The sequence below is a fragment of the Triticum dicoccoides genome, chromosome 1B (genome assembly GCF_002162155.2).
Source record: "Triticum dicoccoides isolate Atlit2015 ecotype Zavitan chromosome 1B, WEW_v2.0, whole genome shotgun sequence".
In the NCBI taxonomy this organism is placed as follows: Eukaryota; Viridiplantae; Streptophyta; class Magnoliopsida; order Poales; family Poaceae; genus Triticum; species Triticum dicoccoides.
The window spans coordinates 646501312-646514979 of NC_041381.1; positions in this window are offsets into that span (position 1 = coordinate 646501312).

Here is a 13668-nt window from a genome sequence, read left to right on the forward strand (position 1 = left end):
CCCCCCCCCCCATGGCCTAGTCCGAATTGGACTAGGGGGAGGGGCCGCACCCCCTCCTTCCTTCCCTTCTCTCTTCCCCTTCCTTGTCTCCTACTCCTAATACATGGAAGGACTCCTAGTTGGACTAGGAAAGGGGGAATCCTACTCCCGGTGGGAGTAGGACTCCCCTCGGGCGCGCCATAGAAGAGGGCCGGCCATCCCCTCCTCCACTCCTTTATATACGGGGGTAGGGGGCACCCCATAGACACACAAGTTGATCTACGGATCGTTCCTTAGCCGTGTGCGGTGCCCCCTTCCACCATATTCCACCTCGGTCATATCGTCGCAGAGTTTAGGTGAAGCCCTGCGCCGGTAGAACATCATCATCGTCACCACGCCGTCGTGCTGACGGAACTCATCTCCGGAGCTCGGCTGGATCGGAGGCCAGAGATCGTCATCGAGCTGAACGTGTGCTGAACTCGGAGGCTCCGTACGTTCGGTGCTTGGATCGGTCGGATCGTGAAGACATACGACTACATCAACCGCGTTGTGCTAACGCTTCTGCTTACGGTCTACGAGGGTACGTGGACGAACACTCTCCCCTCTCGTTGCTATATCATCACCATGATCTTGCGTGTGTGTAGGAATTTTTTTGAAATTACTACGTTCCCCAACAGTGGCATCCGAGCCTAGGTTTTATGCGTTGATGTTATATGCACGAGTAGAACACAAGTGAGTTGTGGGCGATACAAGTCATACTGCTTACCAGCATGTTATACTTTGGTTCGGCGGTATTGTGAGATGAAGCGGCCCGGACCGACATTACGCGTACGCTTACGCGAGACTTGTTTCACCGTTACGAGCACTCGTGCTTAAAGGTGGCTGGCGGGTGTCTGTCTCTCTCACTTTAGCTGAATCGAGTGTGGCTACACCCGGTCCTTGCGAAGGTTAAAACAACACTAACTTGACGAACTATCGTTGTGGTTTTTGATGCGTAGGTAAGAACGGTTCTTGCTAAGCCCGTAGCAGCCACGTAAAATTTGCAACAACAAAGTAGAGGACGTCTAACTTGTTTTTGCAGGGCATGTTGTGATGTGATATGGTCAAGACGTGATTCTATATTTTATTGTATGAGATGATCATGTTTTGTAACCGAAGTTATCGGCAACTGGCAGGAGCCATATGGTTGTCGCTTTATTGTATGAAATGCAAACCCCCTGTAATTGCTTTACTTTATCACTAAGCGGTAGCGATAGTCGTAGAAGCAATAGATGGAGTAAACGACAACGATGCTACGATGGAGATCAAGGTGTCGCGCCGGTGATGATGGTGATCACGACGGTGCTTCGAAGATGGAGATCACAAGCACTAGATGATGATGGCCATATCATATCACTTATATTGATTGCGTGTGATGTTTATCCTTTATGCATCTTATCTTGCTTAGATTGACGGTAGCATTTTAAGATGATCTCTCACTAATTATCAAGAAGTGTTCTCCCTGAGTATGCACCGTTGCGAAAGTTCTTCGTGCTGAGACACCACGTGATGATCGGGTGTGATAGGCTCTACGTTCAAATACAACGGGTGCAAAATAGTTGCACACGCGGAATACTCAGGTTATACTTGACGAGCCTAGCATATACAGATATGGCCTCGGAACATGGAGACCGAAAGGTCGAGCGTGAATCATATAGTAGATATGATCAACATAGTGATGTTCACCATTGAAACTACTCCATCTCACGTGATGATCGGACATGGTTTAGTTGATTTGGATCACGTGATCACTTAGATGACTAGAGAGATGTCTATCTAAGTGGAGTTCTTAAGTAATATGATTAATTGAACTTCAATTTATCATGAACTTAGTCCTGGTAGTATTTTGCAAATTATGTCGTAGATCAATAGCTCGCGTTGTTGCTTTCATATGTTTATTTTGATATGTTCCTAGAGAAAATTGTGTTGAAAGATGTTAGTAGCAATGATGCGGATTGGATCCGTGATCTGAGGTTTATCCTCATTGCTGCACAAAAGAATTATGTCCTTAATGCACCGCTAGGTGACAAACCTATTGCAGGAGCAGATGCAGACGTTATGAACGTTTGGCTAGCTCAAAAGGATGACTACTTGATAGTTTAGTGCACCATGCTTAAACGGCTTAGAATCGGGACTTCAAAGACGTTTTTGAACGTCATGGACCATATGAGATGTTCCAGGAGTTGAAGTTAATATTTCCAGCAAATACCCAAGTTGAGAGATATGAAGTCTCCAACAAGTTCTAAAGCTAAAAGATGGAGGAGAATCGCTCAACTAGTGAGCATGTGCTCAGATTGTCTGGGTACTTCAATCGCTTGAATCAAGTGGGAGTTAATCTTCCAGATAAGATAGTGATTGACAGAATTCTCTAATCACCATCACTAAGTTACTAGAACTTCGTGATGAACTATAGTATGCAAGGGATGACGAAAACGATTCCCGAGCTCTTCGTGATGTTGAAATCGACGAAGGTAGAAATCAAGAAAAGACCATCAAGTGTTGATGATTGACAAAACCACTAGTTTCAAAAGAAGGGCGAAGGGAAAGAAAGGGAACTTCAAGTGGAAAGACAAGCAAGTTGTCACTCCTGCGAAGAAGCCCAAAGCTGGACCATAGCCTGAAACTGAGTGTTTACACTGCAAAGGAAATGGTCACTGGAAGCGGAAATGCCCTGAATATTTGGTGGATAAGAAGGATGGCAAAGTGAACAAGGGTATATTTGATATACAAATTATTGATGTGTGCCTTACTAGTGTTTATAGTAACCCCTAAGTATTTGATACTTGTTCGGTTGCTAAGATTAATAACTCGAAACAGGAGTTACAGAATAAACAGAGACTAGTTGAAGGGAAAGTGACGATGAGTGTTGGAAGTAGTTCCAAGATTGATATGATCATCATCGCACACTCCTTATACTTTCGGGATTAGTGTTAAACCTAAATAAATGTTATTTGGCATTTGCGTTGAGCATGAGTATGATTTGATCATGTTTATTGCAATACGGTTATTCATTTAAAATCAGAGAATAATTGTTGTTCTGTTTATATGAATAAAACCTTCAATGGTCATACACCCAATGAAAATAGTTTGTTAGATCTCGACCGTAGTGATACACATATTCATAATATTGAGGCCAAAAGATGCAAAGTTAATAATGATAGTGCAACTTATTTGTGGCACTGCCGTTTGGGTCATATCGGTGTAAAGCGCATGAAGAAACTCCATAAAGATGGATTTTCGGAATCACTTGGTTATGAATCATTTGATGCTTGCGAACCGTGCCTTTTGGGCAAGATGACTAAAACTCCGTTCTTCGGAACAATGGAACGAGCTACCGACTTATTGGAAATAATACATACTAATGTATGCAGACCAATGAGTATGAAGGCTCGTGGCAAGTATCATTATTTTCTGACCTTCACAAGATGATTTGAGCAGATATGGGTATATCTACTTGATGAAACATAAGTCTGAAATAGTTGAAAGGTTCAAAGAATTTTAGAGTGAAGTGGAAAATCATCGTAACAAGAAAATAAAGTTTCTGCGATCTGATCGCGGAGAGGAATATTTGAGTTACGAGTTTGGTCTTCAATTAAAACAATGTGGAATAGTTTCACAGCTCACGCCACCTTGAACACCACAACGTTATGGTGTGTCCGAACGTCGTAACCGCACTTTATTGGATATGGTGCGATCTATGATGTCTCTTACTGATTTACCAATATTGTTTTGGGGTTATGCATTAGAGACAGCTGCATTCACATTAAAAGGGCACCATCTAAATCCGTTGAGACGACAACATATGAACTGTGGTTTAGCAAGAAACCCAAGTTGTCGTTTCTTAAAGTTTGGGGCCGCGATGCTTATGTGAAAAAGTTTCATCCTGATAAGCTCGAACCCAAATCGGAGAAGTGCGTCTTCATAGAATACCCAAAGGAAATAGTTGGGTACACCTTCTATCACAGATCCGAAGGCAAGATATTCGTTGCTAAAAATGGATCCTTTCTAGAGAAGGAGTTTCTCTCGAAAGAAGTGAGTGGGAGGAAAGTAGAACTTGATGAGGTAACTGTACCTGTTCCCTTATTGGAAAGTAGTTCATCACAGAAATCAGTTCCTGTGACAAATACACCAATTAGTGAGGAAGCTAATGATATTGATCATGAAACTTCAGATCAAGTTACTACAGAACCTCGTAGGTCTTCCAGAGTAAGATCCGCACCAGAGTTGTGTAGTAATCATGTTCTGGAAGTCATGTTACCAGACCATGATGAACCTACGAACTATGAGGAAGCGATGATGAGCCCAGATTCCGCGAAATGGCTCGAGGCCATAAAATCTGAGATATGATCCATGTATGAGAACAAAGTATGGACTTTGATTGACTTGCTCGATGATCAGCAAGTCATGTTAAATAAATGGATCTTCAAGAGGAAGACGGACACTGATAGTAGTATTACTATCTACCAAGCTCGAGTTGTTGCGAAAGGTTTTCAACAAGTTCAAGGTGTTGAATACGATGAGATTTTCTCACTCGTATCGATGCTTAAGTCTATCTGAATCATGTTAGCAATTGCCACATTTTATGAAATCTGGCAAATGGATGTCAAAACTGCATTCCTTAATGGATTTATTAAAGAAGAGTTGTATATGATGCAACCAGAAGGTTTTGTCAATCCTAAAGGTGCTAACAAAATGTGCAAGCTCCAGCGATCCATCTATGGACTGGTGCAAGCATCTCGGAGTTGGAATATACGCTTTGATAAGTTGATCAAAGCATATAGTTTTATATGGACTTACGATGAAGCATGTATTTACAATAAAGTGAGTGGGAGCACTACAGCCTTTCTGATTAGTATATATGAGTGACATATTGTTGATCAGAAATGATGTAGAATTTTTCTGCAAAGCATAAAGGAGTGTTTTAAAGGAGTTCTTTAAAAAGAAAAGACCTCAGTCAAAGCTACTTACATATTGAGCATCAAGATCTATTGAGATAGATCAAGACGCTTGATAAGATTTTCAATGAGTACATACCTTGGCAAGATTTTGAAATAGTTCAAAATGGAACAGTCAAAGAAAGAGTTCTTGCCTGTGTTGCAAAGGTATGAAATTGAGTAAGACTCAAATCCTGACCACAGCAGAAAATAGAAAGAGAATGAAAAGTCATTCCCTATGCCTCAGTCATAGGTTCTATAAAGTGTGCTATGCTATGTACCAGACCTATTGTATACCTTGCTCTGAATTTGGCAAGGGAGTACAATAGTGATCTAGGAGTAGATCACTGGACATTGGTCAAGAATATCCTTAGTAAGGACTAAGGAGATGTTTCTCGATTATGGAGGTGATAAAAGAGTTTGTTGTAAAAGTTACATCAGTGCAAACTTTTACACTGATCTAGATGACTCTAAGTCTCAACCTGGATACATATTGAAAGTGGGAGCAATTAGCTAGAGTAGCTCCGTGCAGAGCATTGTGGACATAAAATATTTGCAAAATACATACGGCTCTGAATGTGACAGACCCGTTGACTAAGCTTCTCTCACGAGCAAAACATGATCACACCTTAGTACTCTTTGGGTGTTAATCACATAGCGATGTGAACTAGATTATTGACCCTAGTAAACCCTTTGGATGTTGGTCACATGATGATGTGAACTATGGGTGTTAATCATATACAGATATGAATATTGGTGTTAAATCACATGGCGATGTGAACTAGATTATTGACTCTAGTGCAAGTGGGAGACTGAAGGAAATATGCCCTAGAGGCAATAATAAAGTTATTATTTATTTCCTTATTTCATGATAAATGTTTATTATTCATGCTAGAATTGTATTAACCGGAAACATAATACATGTGTGAATACATAGACAAACATAGTGTCACTAGTATGCCTCTACTTGACTAGCTCGTTTATCAGAGATGGTTATGTTTCCTAGCCATGGACAAAAGAGTTGTCATTTGATTAACGGGATCACATCATTAGGAGAATGATGTGATTGACTTGACCCATTCCGTTAGCTTAGCACTTGATCGTTTAGTATGTTGCTATTGCTTTCTTCATGACTTATACATGTTCCTCTAACTATGAGATTATGCAACTCCCGTTTATCGGAGGAACACTTTGGGTACTACCAAACGTCACAACGTAACTAGGTGATTATAAAGGAGTACTACAGGTGTCTCCGAAGGTACATGTTGAGTTGGCGTATTTCGAGATTAGGTTTTGTCACTCCGATTGTCGGAGAGGTATCTCTGGGCCCTCTCGGTAATGCACATCATTATAAGCCTTGCAAGCAATGTAACCAATGAGTTGGTTACGGGATGATGCATTACAGAACGAGTAAAGAGACTTGCCGGTGACAAGATTGAACTAGGTATTGGATACCGACGATCGAATCTCGGGCAAGTAACATACCGATGACAAAGGGAACAACGTATGTTGTTATGCGGTTTGACCGATAAAGATCTTTGTAGAATATGTAGGAGCCAATATGGGCATCCAGGTCCCGCTATTGGTTATTGACCGAGAATAGTTCTAGGTCATGTCTACATAGTTCTCGAACCCGTAGGTTCCGCACGCTTAAGGTTTCGATGACAGTTATATTATGAGTTTATGAGTTTTGAGGTACCAAAGGAGTTCGGAGTCCCGGATGAGATCGGGGACATGACGAGGAGTCTCGAAATGGTCGAGACGTAAAGATCGATATATTGGACGACTATATTCGGAGTTCGGAAAGGTTCCGAGTGATTCGGGTATTTTTCGGAGTACCGGAGAGTTACGGGAATTCGCCGGGGAGAAGTATTGGGCCTTATTGGGCCCTGCGGGAAAGAGAGAGGGGCTGCCTAGGGCAGGCCGCACCCCCCCCCCCCATGGCCTAGTCCGAATTGGACTAGGGGGAGGGGCCGCACCCCCTCCTTCTTTCCCTTCTCTCTTCCCCTTCCTTGTCTCCTACTCCTAATACATGGAAGGACTCCTAGTTGGACTAGGAAAGGGGGAATCCTACTCCCGGTGGGAGTAGGACTCCCCTCGGGCGCGCCATAGAAGAGGGCCGGCCCTCCCCTCCTCCACTCCTTTATATACGGGGGTAGGGGGCACCCCATAGACACACAAGTTGATCTACGGATCGTTCCTTAGCCGTGTGCGGTGCCCCCTTCCACCATATTCCACCTCGGTCATATCGTCGCGGAGTTTAGGCGAAGGCCTGCGCCGGTAGAACATCATCATCGTCACCACGCCATCGTGCTGACGGAACTCATCTCCGGAGCTCGGCTGGATCGGAGGCCGGAGATCGTCATCGAGCTGAACGTGTGCTGAACTCGGAGGCTCCGTACGTTCGGTGCTTGGATCGGTCGGATCGTGAAGACGTACGACTACATCAACAGCGTTGTGCTAACGCTTCCGCTTACGGTCTACGAGGGTACGTGGACGAACACTCTCCCCTCTCGTTGCTATATCATCACCATGATCTTGCGTGTGCATAGGAAATTTTTTGAAATTACTACGTTCCCCAACAGAATGTTATTGGCTTTGAGCACATAAAAAATTTGTATGCTAATGATCCATCTTTTGCACCTCATTATGCTAAATGTTTGACGCATACATCTTGGGAACAATATTACCTCAAGGATGGTTATCTTATGAGAGCTAACAAACTATGCATTCCCGAGTCTTCTCTTCGTTTCCTCCTTTTGCAAGAGGCTCATGGAGGCGGACTCATGGGACATTTTGGACACGACAAGACCTTCGCCACGCTCTCCAAGAACTACTTTTGGCCCAAGAAGTTTCGAGACGTCTCACGCTTCACCACCCGATGCTCTATATGCCGCAAAGCTAAGTCAAAAGCTCAATCTCATGGTCTTTACATGCCTCTTCCTATTCCTTATCAACCTTGGGAAGACATTAGCATGGATTTTGTACTTTGTTTGCCTAGAACTCAAAATGGAAAGGATTCCGTGTTTGTTGTTGTGGATCAATTTTCTAAGATGGCACATTTCATTCCTTGCAAAAAGGTAGACGATGCTTCACATATTGCAAATCTCTTTTGTAGGGAAATCTTGCGCCTCCATGGAGTACCAAAGACAATCGTCTCCGACCGCGACGTCAAGTTCTTGAGTTACTTTTGGAAGACTCTTTGCGCCAAGCTAGGAATCAAGCTCTTGTTCTCATCCGCATACCATCCTCAAACCGACGGCCAAACGGAGGTGACGAACCATACTCTCTCCACTCTACTTCGCATGTTGATCAAGAAGAACATCAAGGAGTGGGAGGCATGTCTACCCATCACCGAGTACGCCTACAACCGTGCAAGACATTCGACTACCGGCAAGTCCCCCTTCGAGGTCGTCTACGGCTTCAACCCATTGTCACCATTGAACATTCTACCTCTTCCTCTACAAGAGCGCACCAACCTCGACGCAAGTGCCCGTGCAAGCTACATCAAGAAGATGCATGAAGATACAAGACACACCATCGAGCGCCAAGTACAACGACTAGCGACCAAGCTCAACATCGGCAAGCAACCCATGATCTTCAACATAGGCGATCTCGTGTGGCTACACCTTCGCAAGGAACGCTTCCCCAATGAACGCAAGTCCAAACTTCTACCTCGAGTCGATGGACCCTTCAAGGTGTTAGCACGCTACAACAACAACGCCTACAAGCTCGACCTACCAAGTGACAAGTACAATGTGAGCGACACCTTCAACGTCAAAGACCTCTCGCCTTTCCATGGTCATGAAGATCTTGATCCGAGGTCGGATCCTTTCGAAGGGAGGGGATATGATGCGGAGCATCCTTCCATCATCCCCATGGACTCTACATCAACACATCCAACCCCACAAGGACCTATGACTCGAGCACGTGCAAGAGCTCTTGAAACCGAGGTGACATCACTACTCTCACAATTCCCTTTCGATTCACATGAGACATGGTTACTACCTCAATCGGAAACGCTATGCATACTCAGGTACCAAGGAGCTAGCCATGAAGAAGCTAGGAAGCAAGGAGAACCGGAAGCGGAAGACATGCATGAAGACGGAGAGGAAAAAGCACCAAGGACCTGGATGGTCGGACGATCCGGACGGCGGCCCGGACGATCCGGACAGAGCCCGGACGATCCGGACCCCTGCCCAGACGATCCGGCTAATTCATCCGAAGACACCCGAAGCTCAAGCCTGAAGCCGGATCATCCGGACCCAGTCCCGGATCATCCGGACCCTGCCCGGACATCCGGACCACCAGCCGGACATCCGGCCCTTCGCCGCCACCAGCCGGACATCCGGCCCTTCGCCGCCACCAGCCGGGCCTCCAGCTCATCCGGGCCTCCACCCGGACCATCCGGACCAGCCCGGATCATCCGGACCCTCGTCCGGATCATCCGGCCAGCGCCTGTGCGCGCGTGTTGGGCTGAGCCCATGTACCCCTTCGCCCCCAAGTCTATTTATAGGACCCCATCTCCTCACTTTGAGACTTAGCATTGGATTAGCTCATATTTGTGTGAGAGCCTTTGCTCATCCACTTGGATACTTCTCCTCGAAGATCACGACCTCTTCGGAGAAGATCCCCCAAGCGGATTCAAGACCCCTTCTAGGGAAGAACATCAAGGCCTCCTCTTGGAGAAGAATGGTTCCTTTGTATCCTTACCTTTGTTGATCTTGAACCATGTGCTACCTTATGTGTGTGATGATCTAGCGCTTGTGTGATTGATTCCTTGTCGGTTGAGTGATTCTCTCTCGTTTTCCCCATGTTTCCCTTTGTGCTTCCGCGTGTTCTTCGTGATTCCCCGTAGGATCCACTCCAAACGTGAAAGATCGACGCTATAGGGTTCCACCCTACATCACATTGCCTCTTCACTATCGCAACTAGCCTGTGATAATTGATTTATTAGATACTTTTTTTGAATAGATACTGTTTATACATAGGTATTATTGGAGTTATCAAGTTTTTAGTACGGCAATATGATGACAGTTGAAATGGAGGAATAAGACGAGAGACTTTATACATATCAAAGCAAGTGATCATAGGCACTTAAATCATCTGCTAGTCTTGCCGATGAATCCGCTTCTAGATTATGATCCAAAATTAGGTAAATCTTAATTGGATGTATTAGTAAAGAAAAAGATTTATAAGAGAAAAACTATATTTTCTTTGGTTGACATTTAACATATTTTCTTGTATTTTTACTGTGTTTATGTTAAGGCTCTCGGGATTGGGATCTAGTTTCGCCCCCCCCCCCCTCCCCCCCGAAATCTCAGGACCGGCCCTAAATGTATTCTAATTTGAAACACCAATATCGCTCCACCTTTTTATAATTAGCGTTGCTATATGGGAAGCTATTCAGTCTGGATGTTTACTACTGAAGATGCTTACATTCATACTTAGCAATCAGTGCAACCAATCGAACATCTGTTTCAGTTATGTCAATTTACAGTATGATATCAGTTAACTTGTATGATAATTACCGATTCATAGCAAACTGTTATGCAATTTGACAAACTTTTTGATGTCCTGTTTTGACACCTTACATACTTATTACATGAAACGTGTACGTGTTATATATACAATAACAAAAGTTGTAGGTACTAAAAAAGGTGAATAGTTAATGTACACTATGCATATGAAAAATAGCCATCCACATAGCAATGATACAGAAACTAACACTTCTATGTATGGATTGATTAAGTTCATTGTTGTGTAGGCAAAGAAGAAAGGAAATCATGCAACTGAAGATGGGAAGGTAGTTTTCTTATTTCCAAACTTCTGTTTTGCCCTTGTTTCCATAAAAATGTAAAATTATAACAATTATTCTGTACTAAACATCACTAAAGTCCATACACTACATGTCAAAACAACATGCCAGGGCGATGAAGTAGTAAAGTTTCAGTATCCAATTTATGAAAACCTCAGAGGCATTCGGACTATGCAAATACTCCCTCCGTCCGGAAATACTTGTCGGGGAAATGGATGTATCTAGGCATATTTCAGTTCTAGATGCATCCAATTTTATCTATTTGTGCAACAAGTATTTCCGGACGGAGGGAGTACCAAGGTTTTTAGATGAATCCTGCACGAGTTTTCATTACAACGGGGATTTAGAATCTGTTTGCAACATATTCTCAAGCTTCATGGGACAGAAGGTTAAACTGCTGAAGGCCATTGGATTTGCTGGAATTTGCACCATCCGAATAATAAAGGAGAACGATGATATGCAGTACTTATGGCTTCTAAGCAGGGTGGATGCAGATAACTCTTGTATAAGGCTAGAGAACAACTTCATCATACCTATCAAAGATATTAATGTAAACATTGTCACTAGGTTGCCATGCTCTAGAAAATCAGTATTCTATATGGAGAGATCACCACTAGTATCAAGATCACACGTAGAACTTGTCAAGAGTTTCCTCTGCCTGTGGGAAACCACAAATTCCCATTTTTCACAATGAATCACATGGAGGACATTGTCACTAGAGAATACACGAAGGAGATGCCATTCCGCGAACAGATGGGATTCAGAGTTGCCGCAACAGTTTTAGCAATAGCAGGCTTGCTTGCTGTAAACGAGAACAAAATTGTGTTCCCGTTCAAGATCATTCCTAGTCTTGTTGATCCAAGAGAGATACATTCGTTTAGATGGTTGGAATATGTTAGGAAGCAAACTCTGGAGGAGGTATGGTGTGCTCACGCTCAAATTAGGGCAAAGTGCCCACATATTAAGCTTGGCGGTTGCCCACCGTATCTGTAGGTAAATAGCATGAGCATGTTTGTTATGGTTATAGAACAATGATTATTTACAAACACACAGAAAAACATTGCTTAGTTCTAATTATACATTATACATGTTCACTATCTGTACAATCTAAAAACAAGCTGCAATAACATACCTAATAATGTGGATGAGCTCTCAGCTCAGTGGTCAGGGTGTAGTGCCACCCAGCCGGCACGGGTTCGAACCTCCGTTCTTACACCGGGTCTCACATATTCTTTAATAAAAATCAGTAGGGCCTTCTCCCCCTACTGGTTGAGTTTTTTTTAACATACCTGATAATGTGTTTCCACAGGCTTCTCTCTTCACCCAAGATGTGGTTCAACAGTTAATAGAGGAGGACACTATCCATGTTGAAGGGTCAAGTTGTTGGGGAACGTAGTAATTTCAAAAAAAATCCTACGCACACGCAAGATCATGGTGATGAGATAGCAACGAGAGGGGAGAGTGTTCGTCCACGTACCCTCGTAGACCGTAAGCGGAAGCGTTAGCACAACGCGGTTGATGTAGTCGTACGTCTTCACGATCCGACCGATCCAAGCACCGAACGTACGGGGCCTCCGAGTTCAGCACACGTTCAGCTCGATGACGATCTCTGGCCTCCAATCCAGCCGAGCTCCGGAGATGAGTTCCGTCAGCACGACGGTGTGGTGATGATGATGATGTTCTACCGGCGCAGGGCTTCGCCTAAACTCCGCGACGATATGACCGAGGTGGAATATGGTGGAGGGGGGCACCGCACACGGCTAAGGAACGATCCGTAGATCAACTTGTGTGTCTATGGGGTGCCCCCCGCCCCCGTATATAAAGGAGCCAGGGGGGAGGAGGCGGCCGGCCAAGGAGGGCGCGCCAAGGGGGGAGTCCTACTCCCACCGGGAGTAGGACTCCCTTCTTTCCAAGTAGGAGTAGGAGAAGGGGGGAAAGAGGAGGAAGAGGGGAAGGAAAGGGGGGGCGCCGCCCCCTTTCCCTTGTCCTATTCGGACTAGGAGGGGGAGGGGCGCGCGGCCCCCTCCTGGCTCCTTCTCTCTTCTCCCTTGTGGCCCATGTAGGCCCATTAACCCCCCCGGGGGGTTCCGGTAACCTCTCGGTACTCCGGTAAAATGCCGATTTCACCCGGAATGATTCTGATGTCCAAATATAGGCTTCCAATATATCAATCTTTATGTCTCGACCATTTCGAGACTCCTCGTCATGTCCGAGATCACATCCGGGACTCCGAACAAACTTTGGTACATCAAAACTTATAAACTCATAATAAAACTGTCATCGTAACGTTAAGCGTGCGGACCCTATGGGTTCGAGAACTATGTAGACATGACCAAGAATCATTCTCGGTCAATAACCAATAGCAGGACCTGGATGCCCATATTGGTTCCTACATATTCTACGAAGATCTTTATCGGTCAAACCGCATAACAACATACGTTGTTCCCTTTGTCATCGGTATGTTACTTGCCCGAGATTTGATCGTCGGTATCCAATACCTAGTTCAATCTCGTTACTAGCAAGTCTCTTTACTCGTTCTGTAATACATCATCTCATAACTAACTCATTAGTTATAATGCTTGCAAGGCTTAGGTGATGAGTATTACCGAGAGGGCCCAGAGATACCTCTCCAACAATCGGAGTGACAAAACCTAATCTTGAATTATGCCAACCCAACATGTACCTTCGGAAACACCTGTAGAGCACCTTTATGATCAGCCAGTTACGTTGTGACGTTTGGTAGCACACAAAGTGTTCTTCCGGTAAACGGGAGTTGCACAATCTCATAGTTGCAGGATCTTTGTATAAGTCATGAAGAAAGCAATAGTAGTATACTAAACGATCAAGTGCTAGGCTAACGGAATGGGTCATGTCAATCACATCATTCTCCTAATGATG